This window comes from Sarcophilus harrisii, chromosome 2, assembly GCF_902635505.1.
Source record: "Sarcophilus harrisii chromosome 2, mSarHar1.11, whole genome shotgun sequence".
Taxonomy (NCBI): Eukaryota; Metazoa; Chordata; class Mammalia; order Dasyuromorphia; family Dasyuridae; genus Sarcophilus; species Sarcophilus harrisii.
The window spans coordinates 203,581,006-203,598,538 of record NC_045427.1 but is presented as its reverse complement, the minus strand read 5'-3'; the positions used below and the strand labels follow the sequence as shown (position 1 = coordinate 203,598,538).

Below are 17,533 nucleotides of genomic sequence, written 5' to 3'. Positions count from 1 at the left end.
AAGTTTGGAGAAGGAAATTGGAAACTGCTTCATCCCTGGCCACCAACCTGTCTCACCCTCAAGACAAGTAAGAGGATTGGGGCAAAAACTTGGGCAACCTTTTAGGATAGTTTGAAAGGAAATAGATAAAAAAAAGGTGACAGAGCTGGATATATATCATGTGTCTTTAAAAGTTAACTTATTAACAATAATGGGATCTCCTTTTTGAAGTGCTAGCAGCAAATGATCCTTAGAGAAACTGAGACTTAAATATTACCTGTAGTGATTATGAATCCAGATTTGATTTGGTTGAAATATGTTTTGAAATTAAATCAGAATGTAGTTTTTAAAAATACTCTCTCATTAGGAGAGCTATGATAGATTAGAGTCTAAAATGATATTGCTACTTTAATTTTTTTTTTTTTTTTTGCTGATGCAATTGGGGTAAAGTGACTTGCCCAAGCTCACACAGCTAGGAAGTGTTAGGCCAAATTTGAACTTAGGTCCTCCTGACTTCAGGGCTGATACTCTACCCACTATATTACCTAGCTGCTATTTTATGTTTTTGATAGTGCATTATCTAAAAATCCTAAATCTTATAGAGTACTTGAAATAATTGAGCCTTGTAAAAACTAATGCTAAATAGTTGAAATTATTCTTTTAAGTATTCTGCATATACCATTTGGGAATATAGATCCAGGGGTAATTGAATTAATTCTGGTTTCATTTTAAGTAGCTCAGTCAGACTTTATTCTACTATTTTGCATTGAGACAAACAGTTGAGAAAATTCATGGATCAGAAAATATGATAGCTGTGTGATCTTTTTAAAAAAAATAATAATACTTTTTACTTTTCAAAATATATGCAAAGACAGTTTTCAACATTCAATCTTGCAAAATCTTGTGTTCCAAATTTTTCTCCTTCTTTCTCCACCTCAGTCCTCCCCTAGAAAGTAAGTAATCCAATATAGGTTAAACATATTTTCCATATTTCTCATGCTGCACAAGAAAAATCAGATCAAAAGGGGAAAAACGAGAAAGAAAAAATATGGAAGCAAACAAAATAAAAAAACAGTGAAAACACTATGTTGTGCTCCACATTCACTCCCCATAGTCCTTTCTCTGGATGCAGATGGTTCTCTCCATTACAAGTCTATTGGAATTGACCTAAATTACCTCACTGTTGAAAAGAGACAAGTCCATCAAGATTGATCATCACATAATCTTGTTGTTGCATACAATATTCTCTTGGTTCTACTCACTTCACTTAGCATAAATTCATGTAAGTTTCTCCAAGCCTTTCTGAAATTTAACTGTGTGATTTTAAAACATTTTACCTCACTTTTTTTTCAATTTGTAATATGTATAAAAATAATGTATAACATTAATTTGATAATCATTGCATTAGAAATGCTATTGGAAAAGTGAACTCTTCTTTGACTCTTGAGTTATAGATTTAATTGTTAAAAGACTGATGTAAAGATGTTTAAAAAAAAAACTTTAGATAATGATAATGTTTTTCTATGAAGTTGATATGATAAGGATTCTTACAATATCCTTATCTCTGAAAAACAGAAAATTAACATCTTACCAACCCTAATTACAGTTTGAAATAAATAGGTTTGATAAATATTACTGAGCTTAGAATTTTGGCAGGAGACTGACATCTGAGTAAAGTGTCAATATTTTTAGACCTTAGAATTTAGCTTCATATGCAGATTAAAGTATAGTAATTTAATTTTAGTAGAGAACTAGAAATTACAAGATTCAATTCACATCTCTACCCATTATACCACAATGGTCCCAAGAATGCTATGGATTGATTGTGTCCTTTTGTAAATTTTGACAAAATTATTTTTTATTCCAAAATGAAACCTTCAAGAGAGAAAGGTTTGTAAATTAATTCCATTAACTTAATTACCCAGTTAAGTATTTTCTTTTCTTTCTTTCCTTTTTTTTTTTTGCTGAGGCAATTGGGGTTAAGTGACTTGCCCAGGGTCACACAGCTAGGAAGTGTTAAGTGTCTGAGACCAGATTTGAACTCAGGTCCTCCTGACTTCAGGGCTCATGGTCTATCCACTGATCCACCTCGCTGCCCCTCCAGTTAGTATTTTCATACGTATATTGATTCATGTTAAAGACTATGCCTATGTATGAAGAGGAGGGTCAGTTTGCTGGAAAGCCTCCACAGCTCTGAATCATAACACACTGAAGGAATTGCAAATCAGCCTTTACTGAAGCAGAGGTTGCTTGTGGATTGGGAATAAAATAAATCAGAGAAGAGAGATCAGAGAATGCAACCACCTCTCAGTCTCTTTGTAGTGTTATCATCCTCTCACATGAAGGGGGTCTATTCTGCTGGTTAGAATTAGAATCCCACCAGTCATTAGCAGGAGACTCCATAACAGATTCACACATAAATATTCTAGTAAATTTACTTGTGGGTGACTCTTAGTTCACTATATACAGAATTTTAAGAATGAAGTGGTGTTATGTTACTCTCCACTAACCCAGAGATAACATTTAACATTTGATTTTTTTTTAAAAAGCTGTGATTTATGAATCAACTTTGTTATGGTTGTTCCCACTTAAGTAATGAAATGCAATTCTGAAAAAATTTAAAGGAAAAAGTATAAAATATTTCAAATAGTAATATATTCATAAACTGCACTTCTGTGAACTGATATGAACTGTTTTGTGCTTATTGTGACTTCTTGTGGCTAAGACTAAATGTCAAATTTTATTTAGAAATACAAAGGTTATTCTTTAAGAGGTAAGCACCTGGTTGTTTACAAATTATTATTTCTGTTTTCCCCATTTTAAAAAAAACATTCTTATTTGAATTTTGAGTTCCAAATTCTATCCCTCCCTCCTTCCCTGTATTTATTCCTACCTGAGATGATAAACAATTATATATAGATTATACATGCGCAATTATATAAAACATTTTTACATTAGTCATTTTGTACAAGTAAACTCAAATAGAAGGAACAAAAATAAAGTGAAAAATAGCATGCTCCAGTCTGTATTCAAACAACAACATCATTTCTTTCTCTTGAGGCAGATAATATGCATCATCTATGTGATTGTCTTGAATCACTATATTGCCGAGAACATCTAACTCATTTACAATTCTTCATCTTATAATATTGCTGTTATTGTATATAATATTCTTCTGGTTCTGTTCACTTCATCATGAATCAGTTCATGTAAGTTTTTGCAGGTTTTTTTTTTTTTAAATCATCCTGATTGTCATTTCTTAGAGCACAAAATTATTCCATTACAAATGTATATAATAGCTTGTTTCATTATTCCCAATTGATGGGCATCCTTTTGATTTCCAATTCCTAGCCACCACAAAAAGAACTGTTACAAATATTTTTGTACAAATTTGCCTTTTTCTTTTTGGGGCCTTTGGAATACAGACTTACTGCTACTGCTGAATCAAAGAGTATGCAGTTTATAGCTCTTTGAGCACAGTTCCAAATTGTTTTCCATAATGGTTGGAACGGTTCACAGCTCTACCCACAGTGCGTTAGTGTCTCAGGTTTTCCACAAACCCTCCAACATTTTATCACTTTCATTTTTTCATCATCTCAGTCAATCTGTTAGTTCTGAGGTGAAATCTCAGAGTTCATTTTAATTTGCATTTCTCTGATCAAATGGGATTTAGAGCACTTCTTTATATGCTTATAGATAATTTTGATTTCTTCATCTGAAAACTATCTGTTCATATCTTTTAACCATTCATCAATTGGGGAATGACCTTTTTTTATAAATTTGACTCAGTTCTCTTCATATTTGAGAAATGAAACTTTTTTTTAGCGATACTTGCTGTAAAGATTGCTTGCCAGCTTTCTGCTTTCCTTCTGATCTTCATTGCATTGGCTTTGTTTGTACAAAAACCTTTTAATTTAATATGATCAAAATTATCTATTTTGCATTTTGTAATGCTCTCTGTCTCTTATTTAAGCATAAATTCTTCCTCTCCTCATACGTCTGGCAAATAGGCTATTCCTTGCTCTTCTAATTTGATCATGGTGACATCTTTTATGCCTAAATTATGTACCCATTTTGACCTTATATTGGTATATATTTTGAGATCTTGGTCAATATCTAATTTCTGCTATTTTCCAATTTTCCCAGCAGTTTTTTTTTCAAATAATGAATTTTTGTCCAAAAAGCTGGGATCTTTTCATTTTATCATATACCAGATCATTATGGTCATTGATCCCCATGTCTTACCTACCAAATCTATTTTACTGATCCACCACTCTATTTCTTAGCCATTGCCAGATAGTTTAGAAAGTCACTACTTTATAATATAGTTAGATAGGAAGCCAAGATATATGTTGCTGCTGCTCTTGCTCCAGTAAGAAAAGCATTTCCAAAAGTAATGTTATTACATTACATGGATGATATATTGGGATGTGCACCTGAGGAACAAATGTTTAGAAGCATGTCTACAAAAGACCATAGAAACACTAAGGAATTGAAATTTCACATAGCTCCAGAAAAAATTCAAAGACATGTTCCTTTTCAATATTTAGGATATGAAGTATACTTTAAGGTGCTTATAGTATAAAAACTTTCCTTAAGAACAGAAAAACACCTTACATGACTTTCAGAAACTGATAGGAGATATCCAATGGATGGGTCCAGTGTTAAGCTTGACTACTTATAAGTTGCAACCATTATATGACATTTTAAGGGGAGACAGTGCTTTAAACTCACCACACCAGCTTACAAAAGAAGCTCTCGAGCCTTTGGGAGAAGTTGAACTGGCTTTATCTAATGTAGTTGAAAGAGTCACTCAAAAACCCTTGGAAATATCAGTTTTTGCTACACAGGAGGCACCCATAGCAGTCCTTCATCAAGGAGACAGTGTGATAAAGTGGGTGAACCTCCCAGCACAACCAGAACAAGCCTTACTCCTTACCCAATACTTGTGGCTAGGATTTTATTAAAGGATAACAAGCCTTACTCCTTACCCAATACTTGTGGCTAGGATTTTATTAAAGGCCATTAAGCGAGCAGTACAATTATCTGGGATAAGACCTGACAAGATATACACCTCTTATACTAACGCACAAATTAATGTATGCTATAAAACCATCCCAGAGTGGCAAATTGTATTAGCTATGGCTCCAAATTTTACACACAGGTCTCCATTAAAGATAACCGGACTATTACATAATTGGCAATGGATTCTTGAAGAAAAGGTTTCAAAAGTTCCTCTTAAAGGACCAAATATCTTTACAGATGCATCCAAACATAACATTTATGCTGTATACTTTCTTTTTTTTTATTTTTCATTATTTATTTATTTATTTTTTATTATAGTAACTTTTTATTGACAGAATCCATGCCAGGGTAATTTTTTTTACAACATTATCCCTTGCACTCACTTCTGTTCTGATTTTTCCCTCCCACCCTCTACCCCTTCCCCAAGATGGCAAGCAGTCCTATATATGTTGAATATGTCCTAGTATATCCTAGATACAATGTATGTGTGCTGATCCAAACAGTTTTCTTATTGCACAGGGAGAATTGGATTCAGAAGGTAGAAATAGCCTGGGAAGAAAAACAAAAATGCAAACAGTTTACATTCATTTCCCAGTGTTTTTTTTTTTTTCCTTTGGGTGTAGCTGCTTCTGTCCATCATTGATCAATTAAAACTGAATTAGGTCTCTTTGTCAAAGAAATCCACTTCCATCAGATTACATCTTCATACAGTATCGTTGTTGACGTATATAATGATCTCTTGGTTCTGCTCATTTCACTTAGCTTCAGTTCATGTAATTCTCTCCAAGCTTCTCTGTATTCATCTTGCTGGTCTATGCTGTATACTTTCATGACTTAACTATAAAGAGAGTAGTCAGAACCCCTTTTCAGTCCACCCAGCAGAATGAATTGTATGCAATCATTCTCGCTCTTACTTATTATCCAGGAGATATAAATATAATATCTGATTTGGCCTATTCAGTAGGTGTGGTACAAAGAATTGCCACAACCCAAATGAAATTTGTAGCCTCTAATATATATCAGCTCTTTAAGGAACTTCAAGAGCAAGTGAGAAAGCATCCAGGTAAGATTTTTATCTTGCATGTCCACTCTTATAGTAGACTTCCAAGTCCTACTTTTGATGGTAATTCAAAGGTAGAAGGCCTTCTAACTATGTTGGCCAATACTCCTTTATTTCAAGAAACCCAAGAATCTCATTTTAAGTATCATGAGGCTGCTCGAGCTTTACCTTTACAATTTGGAATAACAAGAGAGGAAGCTAGGAGCATAGTAAAAGTCTGTACAGCTTGCCTTCCTTTCCATGCTCCTACACTGCCTCCAGGGAAGAACCCTTGTGGTTTAAGACCCAATGAAATTTGGCAAATGGATACGACCATTATAAATCTTTTGGTCATCTGTCTTTTATCCACGTTGTGGTAGACACCTTTTCAGGATTCACTTTTGCAATACCAGCAGCAAAAGAGACATCCCAGTGATCACTGAATTCCTTATATAAGCATTTGCAATTATGGGTGTGCCACAAGCAATAAAAACAGACAATGGACCTGCATACACTTCTAAACATTTTGCACACTTTTGTGCACAGTATAAGATTTTACACAGCACTGGCATACCCTTTAATCCTCAAGAACAGGCAATAGTAGAGAGGAGAAACAGAAATTAAACAGCTCCTCCAAAAACAAAAGAAAGGGGGAGCCACAGGTAACCCTAGAGAACCTCTAAATTTAGCTCTTTTACTATTAACTGCTTGATTTTTGACAAAGATGCACTGGTCCGGCAGACAGATTTTATAACCCACCAGAAGGGCAGTGTCCACTGCGAGCGGCTCCACTATTTTTAGATAATCACCAGATGATATGGAGAGACCCAGAGAGTGGTGAATGGAAGGGACCAGATAGATTAACTGCTTGGGGGAGAGGGTTTGCTTGTATCTCTACAGATGGAGAAGGAATCAGATGGGTGCCAATGAGCTGTATTCACCTTGTCCATCAGAGAGAGACAGAGCAGACCCTTGAAATGAAGGAGAAGACCCAAGAAACATCAGGTGGTTCTGTTGCTGACTGTGTCCACCACTGAAAGAGCGTGGCAGTTATGGCATTTGACTCATGGACATCAAAAATTGTTGGACTTCAAAACCCTCAGGAATCTTTGGATTCTCTGAGACATGATAAGACTATTGTAGGACTTGAAAACCCTCAGGAATCATTGGATTTTCTGAGACATGATAAGACTGTTGCAAGACTTCAAAATCTTCAGGAATCATTGGATTCCCTAACACATAAAAAAGACTCTTGCAGAACTTCAAAAACTTGCAGAGATCATTAGATTCCCTAACATGTGAAGCAATGGACAATAGATTGGTTTTGGACTATCTCTTGGCTGCTGAAGAAGGCGTATGCATGACTGTTGTTTACATACCCTCCTTCTAGGATTTCTGGAAATCTTTTACACCATGTTGATTCCTATTGTTTGTTGTATCACTACTTGCATGTACAATTCATATCTGTTACACCACATTGAGCCTGCACTGGCTGTGGGGAGAGTCATCACTAATAGCCTGTGTGTTATTGCTACGTGCTTGTGTAATACCTCCTGTGCCAATGCCGTCACTTGCTAAGAGAGAAGAGGAATGTGGTAGTATAAGTGGTAGAGATAGGTTTTGGGAGAACATTGAAGGATATTTTGAATTTAAGTGTTAGTAAATCATCCAGATGGAAATGTTAAGCAGTTAGTTGGAAATGTAGAACTGAAACACAGACAGAAGCAGAGATGGAATATAAATTGGCACTCATTTATATAGCAGTGATAACTAAAGCCATGGGAATAATTAAGATAACCAAAAAAGAAAAGAGATCTAGAGACAAAGCTATGAGACACACAAATAAATAGGAAATGGGGTATAAGCATGATTCAGCAGAGACTAAGGAGTTGTAAGGAAAGTAAGAGGAAAGGTAGAAAGTAGTGTCATGGAAGCCAAGAGATGAGACCCAGAAAAGGAGGAGGACAGTGGAAAACCATGTCAAATGTTGCAGAAAAATTAAGCAGGATGAGGATTAAGAAAAGGCCATAGAAATTTAGCAATAATAAGATCATTTGTGGCCTTAGAGAACACATTATTTATGCAATAGGTAGCTGGTAGGAATCAGAAGCAGATTTAAAGGGACTAAGAAATGGGAGGTAAAGAAAGCTGGGATAGAACTTTGGCTAAGACAAGGATGATTGTTTGAGGAGAGTGAGATAGGGCCAAATGAAGAATTTTTTTTAATAAAAGGAGATATTTGGGTATATTTGAAGACAAGAAGGAATGAACTAGTGGATGCAGAGAGGTAGAAAATAAGGAAAACTGGTGGGATGGTGAAAAGGATAAACTTATGAAGAAGATGGAGGGCAATGGGATCATAGACACAAGTAGGGGAAAGAAGAAAGGACATTTTGTCCTACCAGATTGTAGCAATAGAAAGAAGGGAAAGGGGTGATACCGAAATGATTCAAAGTATACATTTGGATAAGCTGGATAGCTCCTGATGAGATGGATGGTTTCATTTTTTTCAATGCAGTATAAATCAAAGTCACCTGCTAAGAGAGAAGAGAAATGTAGTAGTGTAGGTGCCTTAAGGAAAGAAGAGAATTTTGGAATAGCCACTGTTGAGATTACCATAAGGAGAAGAAAGACTTCTATGCAGTAAGGAGCACCCAGTTGAGATGGCATAACATAAATATGTAGTGGGGCCAATCTGAAGATTTAGAGGGGTATCAAAACATGAAGGAAAGGAGATAAAGATACCATAATCTGGGGCAGCTAGGTGATGCAGTAGATAGAGCACCAGCTCTGGAGTCAGCAGGAACTTCTGAAAAGTAGAGACATCACCTTGCCAACAACGGTTTGTATAGCCAAAATTATGATTTTTCCAAGACCAATGTATGATAGAGAGAGGTAGACAATAAGAAAAGCTGAGTGCCACAGAATCATTGGAAGAACAAGGGTTGGAGGATTAAGGGATGGAAGACAGTGTATCAGTATAATGACTAACTATAGGGCCAACGCTATGAAGAGATGGTGGGAAATAAAGCCAGAACAAAAGTGATAAAATGAATAAACACTTAGCACAGATGAAGTTAGAGAACAAGAAGATCAGGTTCAGGAGGAGTGTAGTCACTTTCCAGTCCTTCAAATTGCAATGTAATCCTTGACTCATAACTTCCCTCACTTCATTTCCAATCCAGTCCCAAATCTTGATTCTTTTAAATTTATTTTTAAGATTAATTAAAAAAAAATTTTAAGTTCCATATTTTCTCCCTCCTTTCCACTCCTTCCCCATCCATGGAGAAGGCAAGCAATATGATATCAATTATATGTGAAATCATGCAACATATTTCCAATTAAGTGGATGTCCCTTGGTTGAGAAATGGCTGAATAAGTTATGGTATATGAATATAATAGAATATTATTATTTTATAGGAAGTGATGAGCAGGCTGATTTCAGAAAAGCCTGAAAAGACTTACATGAACTGATGCAAAGTAAGTGAGCAGATCCAAGAGAACATAATACACAGTAATAAGATTATGTGATGATCAGCTGTGATGGACTTGACTCTTTTTAACAATGAAGTGATTCAAGGCAATTCCAATTGACTTTTGATGGAAAGTGTCATTATATCCAGAGAGAGAACTATGAAGATTGAATGTGGATCAAAGCAGAGTATTTTCATCTTTTTTGTTATTTGCTTGTTTTTTTTTCTTTTTTTGGTGTTTTTCCCCTCTTTTGATCTGATTTTTTTTTTGTTCAGCATGATGAATATGGAATATGTTTAGAAAAATTGCATACGTTTAACCTATATCAGATTACTTGATGTTATGAGGGGATAGGGAGGAAGAAGGAGAAAAAATTTGGTGCACATGGTTTTGCAAAGCTGAAAACTATTTTTGTGTATATTTGGGAAAAAAAAATACCATTAACAAAGCTATTTCCATGTTAGCCATGTTGTAAACAACAACAATAACAAGAAATACAAAGCGAAATTGTATGCTTTAATCTATAATCAGAATTTATCAATTCTCTGACTGGAGGAGGATATCATTTTTCATCTTGTAAACTTTTGAACTGTCTTAGATCATTGTCTTCATCAGAATAACTGTCTTTCATAGTTGAAGATTGTTACAATATTGCTGTTACTGTGTACTACTCCTAGTTCTGCTCACTTTATTTTGCATTAGTTCATATAAGTCTTTCCAGATTTTTCTAAAAGCATTCTCCTTGCCATTTCTTATACCACAATAGTAGTTCTGCCATCCTTAGGCTAGGAGTCATTGCTCTTGCTGAGAAGATCACTATGCTTTTCAGGGATCCAGTTAAGAAGCAAAGGAACTCACAATACAAGCAGAGCAACTCATTAATATCCTCCAGAGAAAGAAAGGGCATTGAGGATCTGAAGTTTAGGAATTGTATATTGCCTTGGCTATATATGTTCCCAGATGAGTAGTTCTATCATTGTAATTTAAAATTATGTCCATTTGTTCCCCCAGAGATTCTGCATGTATTTGTGGGTGAACATTTTTGGAGAAATACTTTGTAACTACTATTTTTGATATATCATATGAATAAATGGCTTTGCAAAGAACTGAATCTACAGGCTATTTTTTTTTATAATAACTTTTTATTGACAGAACATATGCCTGGGTAATTTTTTACATTATCCCTTGCACTCACTTCTGTTCCAACTTTTCCCTTCCCTCCTTCCACCCCCTCCCCTAAGTGTCAGGCAGTCTTATACATGTTAAATATGTTATGGTATATCCTAGATACAATATATGTGTGCAGAACCTAACAGTTCTCTTGTTGCACAGGAAGAATTGGATTCAAAAGGTAAAAATAACCTGGGAAGAAATGCAACAATGCAAACAGTTCACAGTCATTTCCCAGTGTTCCTTCTCTGGGTGTAGATCATTCTGTCCATCACTGATCAATTGGAACTGAGTTAGATCTTCTCTTTGTTGAAGAAATCCACTTCCATCAGAATACATCCTTGTACAGTATTGTTGTTGAAGTATATAATGATCTCCTGGTTCTGCTCATTTCACTCAGCATCAGTTCATGTAATTCTCTCCAAGCTTCTCTGTATTCATCCTGCTGGTCATTTCTTACAGAACAATAATATTCCATAACATTCATATACCACAATTTACCCAACCATTCTCCAATTGATGGACATCCACTCAGTTTCCAGTTTCTGGACACTACAAACAGGGCTGCCACAAACATTTTGGCACATACAGGTCCCTTTTCCTTCTTTAGTATCTCTTTGGGCTATAAGCCCAGTAGTAACACTGATGGATCAAAGTTATCACAGTTTGATAATTTTTTGGGCATAATTCCAGATTGCTCCCCAGAATGGTTGGATTCATTCACAACTCCACCAACAATGCATCAGTGCCCTAATTTTCTCCACATCCCCTCCAACATTTGTCATTTTTTCCTGTCATCTTAACCAATCTAACAGGTGTGTAGTGGTATGTTAGAGTTGTCTTCATTTGAATTTCTCTGATATATATATATATATATATATATATATATATATATATATATATACTTATGCCTTATTTCCTTCTCTTTTCTCCCACCATGCCTGGAGTATATCCTCATTTATACTTTTTAGAATATTTAGTTTCCTTCAAAACTTATTTCTTACAAAAGCCTTTTTTTCTGATTCCCTAGTTTTTGGCTCCTTAAGCTATCTTGAATTTGTTTCTGCTTACATATTGTATCCCCTATTAAAATACAAGTTCCTTGAGGGCAGGGACTGTTTTTCATTTCTGTTTTTGTATTCCAGAAACCTAGCTCACTATGCCCTTTAAATATGGAATCTCTGAGTTTTGATTCTTGAAGGTAAAGAGTCATGTTAAAACATATAGCTAGACATCAAGGTTATTCACTGCATCTTGACTCATCACCAGTCATCTTGACTTTGTCCTGCCACTGGATAGTGATGACAAGAGAGATTAAGGCTGACAATTTTGTGCAACTCTGCCTTACTTAAATCCAATTTAAGTAGGAATCAAAAGACATTACCCTACCTGGTCAGTATACCAGCACTATGCCAGGAAACTGAATCACTTCCATTTGAATAGTCTTAGGAAGATTCTGAAGATCACTTGGCAGAATAAGGTACAAGACTGAGGTCATTTCTTGAGCTAAAGTGTCAAGCATTCCAATTCTGTTGCAGAGATATCAACTCTGTTGGGTTGGCCCAAAGACTATTTTATGGAGAACTCACACAGGGCAAGCGCTCACAAGGTGATCAGAAAGAGAAACAAGGACATTTTCAAGGTCTCTCTTAAAAACTGTAGAACTGATCATAGGAAACATTGGCAGTGGATTGGGAAACATGGCATGTGCTTTTGAGGAGGTGCTGTGCTCATTTCAAAGCAGAATTGAATTAGCCCAGAAGAAACAGAAGATGCGCAAAGTTAGAGAAGCCACCTTAAATGTTCATATGCAGTATTTGTGCCCAATTTGTGGCGGTGCATTCCGAGCTCATATTGGTCTGATCAGACACAATCGGACACGCTAACTTGACTCTAATATAATGATGCCATTTAGGTTCTTTTCGAGATGGAAGGACGACAATGAAGAAATGTACATACACATGAATACATATATGCGTGAAAAATATAAACACATATGTATTCTCTCTCTGCGTATATACACTCACATACTATATATATATAGGAACAAGTGGGAAAGCATACGTTGGCCCCCTACCAATAAGAGGAAAGGAGAAAAGGAGGGACCAGTGGTTAAAGGAGGCGGATGAGCTTATTTTCCGGGAAAAAAACTCATTTTCCGTTTGCATCCTTAGAGAAGAGCATGAGCAAGAAAGGGGTATATGTTTACAAAAAACCGAGCTCCAGAGAGCAATATGAAAAGGAGGCTGAATTACAGGAGAGGTAGTGGAGAAAAGGGTCTGGGAGAGCTACTAGTTGGTTGGCAGTTAAACTAGAAGAATTAGTTAGCCTTAGGGCAAGCTTGTAAATTAATTCGGAGTATCTTTTGCTCCTCCAGGGTTTAAGAATGCCGGAGGTTTGAGTAAAAAAGTACTAACCACATAAATTCTGGTCGAACGCTTTGACTGCAGTTTGAATCATCAAATCAGAAAACTTGTCTATTAGTAGTCCAAAAGCCAACCAAGCTCTGAGCTAGACAAAACCCTGAAACTCCCTCACTTAAGTGAGGGAGGGCAGAGGAGGGGAGTGGATGTTCCGATTACATTTAATGTTTTGTTTCCCAAACTATTTCCTACCTCTATGCGGTCTGTAGGATCTTCGTGTTATTTGTGTCCTAAACAAATGTTTACCTTATTGCCCTCGGGGAACAGAATAGGCTAGGGCAACAATCGGCGAGTCTTGAGAACAGGCAACGATCCAATAGATGGGGAACCGAGAGAGTTGAGCCCCGCTAACTCTGTCTCTCTTATACAGTTTAGACCTAAAGGTGGGGATCTAAAGGTGGGGCTGGCTGGGGCCCGGAGTTCCGAAAGTGGGCAGTGTTGGAACCCAGAAGTCCCAATGGGGCGGGCTGGAGCCCAGAGATTCGAAACGGGGAGGAGTTTGAGCAGAAAACGAAACTGATAATGAGCTACACTGAGACGTTCCCTGGGCTGGCTGCAGTGCTCCTGGAGCCGGGCTGTGGGTGAGTTCGGAGAGAGCTTTGATTGCCCTGGGGGACTGGTGAGAGTCTGGGCTCTAAGGGTTCATCGTCCAAAAGAGATCGAGCTTGTGGAGCAGCGGTCGGAGGCTCTGTAGCGGGGCGCGCGTTTTGCGTGAGTGGTGAGTGGGGGGGGGCGGGGGGCTGGGGATGGATGAATGACAGCTCTGTGGCGGGGCGCAGATTCCCTTTGAACGATTTAGCTCTGAGCCCCTAGAGGCCCTAAAAAAATAGAAATTCTTGGAGGCACTGGGCTCCCTGAGCAGACCGCAAGCAAAAGAGCCGGAACGCTGGGAAATGACGCAGTGAAAGGAGCGCTCGAAAGTCAGCGGTCCTGACACTTTGGTGACTCATTTCAGATAAATCACTTTGCTTCTCTAGGCCTCAGTTTGCCCATCTTTAAAATGAGATTTGGGCTAGCCAAAGTAGAGTTTTCTCTAACGCTAGCTTCTGATCTTCTAATCTGTGAGCCATAGATGCTCATTTCCGGAAAGAAAAGAGATTAAGGAAGGAAATGAAATTTAGGGATAAAGAGAAGAGCTATAAAGTTCTTAAAGATCCATTGATAGTGAAAGATGGTGAAGAGGGAACAGAGATAATTAAAATATCAAACAGTCTAAAAACCTCACTTTGTGTATTTAGTGGAAATATAGATGAATGAACATTGAAGGGACTCAAATCAAGGTTATTAGAAAAAAAAAAAAAAACCAACCCAGAGAAGCTAGAGTAATTCATAAACTGCATTATCAACTACCTATAATCAGGATTTTGCTGTAACAATAGTAAAGAGACTTTTTTATTCAATTTTACAAGCATTTATTTAGTATATGCTTTGACTATACAAAGACAAGAAGAAGAAAAAAAAGAGAAACCTGAATGAAGATTTTTGAAGTTTATCCCTTTCTGTCACAAACTACATTATCTTAGACAAATTATATCTCTCTGAGTCTCCTGTTTTTAAACCAGTTAGATTATTTTTCCTATAGAATATTTGGCCTGGTTGTATTTTACTTATAACAATGACTTCAGCTTCTTTACTATGAAGTTCTTTATACTATTGAAATCATAGATCTTGACAAATATATAAAGTAAAATATGATCTGATGATCTGATTTCTTTTATAACAATTTTACTTGTTAACATCAGTTTTAGGCAGATAATTAACCATCACTGGTTAACTGATTCCTGTTTGGCAGGCATTATGCTAAGAACTTGGTATACAAAGAAAGGCAAAAAAAAAAAAAAAAAAGTTCTTATTCACATGACTCTTGAAAAGATGGAACTTTTAGGAGAACTTTAGAGGGAAAGGTTCTAGCATCCCAGAGTAGATTAATATTTGTAATGGGCTGAAAATGAGTTGATGCACCGAGGTCCCAGCACTTAAGGCTAATTACCAATTGGGCAATACTCTATTAGCATTTGCTTGGAAAATGGCCCACCTCACCATTGCAGCTGGATCTGTTGCCTTATAGAGAGATTTGGAGGAGGGATTAAAGGGTGGAGTAAGAAAACCAGAGTGACTCCTGGCTGGATTCCTGTGGCCATTCCTCTCATATCCACAAAGAATAAAGATCAAGGACTTTTGCTTATCCTGAATCCGGCTGATTCTAAAGTATCCAGGGTGCTAATGGGGTCTTCACAAATATTGAAATGTGTTTCTTGGAAAATTCATGAAATCTCATTGATTGAGTAATAGTCATCTAGAAGATAGAAGATTGAAGATTTTTGAACCAATAAATATTGTTGCAAGTATTTCATCCCCTCCCTCCCCAAAAAACCTCATGGTTACATGATTTAGACTTATCAGAGAGGCAGCTAATTGATAAAATGGATAAAGTTGGATGCCTAGAGTCAAGAATACTTAAGTTTAAATCTGACATTAGACACTTATTATTTGATTCTGATCAAGTCACTTAACAAGTCTATCTGCCTCAGTTTCCTCATCTGTAAATGTGGTTAATAATAACACCCACCAAAATTTTTTTACATACAAGAGTTCTGATAAAGGCCTCATTTCTAAAATACATAGAGAATTGATTGAAATTTATAAGAACACAAGCCATTCTCCAATTGACAAATGGTCAAAGGATATGAATAGACAGTTTTCAGATGAAGAAATTAAAACCACTTCTAGTCACATAAAAAAATGCTCTAAATCACTATTGATCAAAGAGATGCAAATGAAGACAACTCTGAGGTACCATTACACACCCCTCAGATTAGCTAAAATGACAGGAAAAGATAATGATGAATGTTGGAGGTGATGTGGGAAAACTGGGACACTGATACATTGTTGGTAAAGTTGTGAACTGTCCAACCATTCTGGAGAGTGATTTGGAACTATGCCCAAAGGGCTATAAAACTGCATACCCTTTGATCCAGCAGTGTCTCTACTGGGCTTGTATACCCCATAAAAAAGGGAAAATAACTCACATGTGCAAAAATGTTTGTAGAAACCCTTTTTGTAGTGGTAAGAGCTAGGGAATGTTGAAAACTACCTATGCATATGTTTTGAAAATAAAAAGCTTAAAAAAAATAGCACTCACCTACCAGGCTTGTGTGTGTAAAATGAGAAAATTTGTAAAGACCTTTATAAATCTTAAAATGCTACATATTATATTATTAGAAATACATTTTTAATCAAGATTTTATATTCAGATGGAGTTGAATTGAAAAGAAAACACTTCCCCAAAACAAAACAATTAGATTGCCCAGTTGAGGACGCCTTCTGGACCCTCTTTTTCTCTCTCAGCCTCTTGATTATATAGATGTTTACTTTTCAGCAAGACCCATTTTATTGAGAAACGATGACTGTTCTATATTGGAAAGTGAGCCTCAATATACCTTTGTACTTTTCAAACCATCTGAGTGTTTTGCACATCAGTAAATATTATTTATAGACATTGTGGTAAATGTAATTTCCAAGACTTGAATTCCAGTCCCTGCCTGGCAATTTATTAGCAATGCAATTTGGGACAAGATATTTTCTCTCTATGAATATGTTTCCTTGTCTGTTAAATAGGATGGGTTAATTATGGGTGCATAGTGCCTGAGCTGGAAGGGACCTTAGAGGTCAATAAATCCATTGATTTTACAGAAGAAAAAACTGACCCAGAGAAGTGATTGCTCAGGGTCATTCAGTCATTTAGTGTTTATAAGTCATTACATACTATGTCAGGAGAATCAAATGAAATAATGTGTCATGTGCTCTATAGTTCTAAAGTTTGTTCTAAATATGAGATAATTGACCTGTAAGGTGTCCAAGGTCATGATGACTGAATGCTAAATTAACCAACACCTTTTAGGTGGGGCACAAGTGACATCATTTTCAGGAACATAGGAACCAGCTGAGACAGAGAGGTAAAGAGTCTTTCCTGAGGTCACAGAATTTCTGACTATACTACATCAAGTGTAGCAGCTGGTATAGGAGAATGTATCTTGGTATGCAAGCCCCTCCTAAGGAAAGCTCTTCAGAAAAAAAGGTTTGATCTCTTGCTTTTTACAAGGAATTAGTGGATTGCTGTGATTTCTGAAATCCCAAATAGCTTAAATGGATTAAAACTGCTCTAGTTTCACATTGTTTTCTGAGACAATTATGATGATAAATAACAAAATATAATTAATAATAATAATACATAAAGTCAGAGAGATATTGTAATTAGGGAGCTAACGTCAGAGTTAGAAAAGCCTGAGCTCAAGATCTGACTTTTTGATCCTGGTGTTGTTAAGTGAAATTTAACAAAAAAGTAAACCAAGACATGTTTCTGCAAGCAAAATAACAATTTACTAATAGAGTATTGTACCTGTTAATAAAGGAATCTATGGCT

At 36.3% G+C, this 17,533-nt stretch overlaps 1 protein-coding gene across 3 annotated transcripts in view; it reads left to right on the top strand.

The window, feature by feature from the left end:
• The first annotated feature begins 13,609 nt into the window (after nt 1-13,609).
• The window catches only part of EIF2AK2 (eukaryotic translation initiation factor 2 alpha kinase 2), a 60,505-nt gene continuing 56,581 nt past the window's right edge, over nt 13,610-17,533 (top strand). Inside the window, exon 1 of one of the 3 annotated variants that reach the window (XM_023495488.2) lies at nt 13,610-13,691. The gene's annotated coding sequence lies outside the window, so the exon portion shown is untranslated. Of the gene's footprint in view, nt 13,829-17,533 lie in introns of all 3 variants that reach the window. The other 2 variants (XM_023495487.2, XM_012540775.3) reach the window with 2 other exon arrangements.